We start from the raw sequence: 389 nt of genomic DNA, 5'->3' as shown, positions 1-389 counted from the left end.
AAGGAGCAGTCAGGGAAGATATTTGGTCATCGGTTGCTACAAGTAACAATATGAATGAATGTAAAAACATAATACTGGGGGGAAGAGGCGAAATTCTTCCATTCGTATAAAAGACAAAAACGGCCAAATATAAATAATATGTGGTTTATGCATATGTGCATAGCTGGTAAAATCATGAGAAAATTCTTCTTTGTGTTTGGTATACTTTTTTATGTGCTGTTTCACAATTTTACAAAAGTTTAATGAATGTTGCATGCAGAAGCCCCTATTACTTCTACAGATTTTTATAGACCAGACATATCTTTACCCTCTCGAGTCACCGGAAACAAGTTTGTTTACTTTTACTACATACAGAACTATAGGAATTAGAAGACTGATTGGGTGGCCCA

General features: G+C 35.0%; 1 protein-coding gene across 1 annotated transcript in view; it reads left to right on the top strand.

Moving 5' to 3' along the window:
* LOC105294905 (olfactory receptor-like protein OLF4) overlaps positions 1-389 on the top strand; it is a 7,542-nt gene that overhangs the window by 108 nt on the left and 7,045 nt on the right. The window lies entirely within an intron of this gene.

This window comes from Pteropus vampyrus, unplaced genomic scaffold, assembly GCF_000151845.1.
Source record: "Pteropus vampyrus isolate Shadow unplaced genomic scaffold, Pvam_2.0 Scaffold95, whole genome shotgun sequence".
Taxonomy (NCBI): Eukaryota; Metazoa; Chordata; class Mammalia; order Chiroptera; family Pteropodidae; genus Pteropus; species Pteropus vampyrus.
Note: the sequence above shows the minus strand (reverse complement) of the source record. Positions and strands in the feature narration are given on the sequence as shown.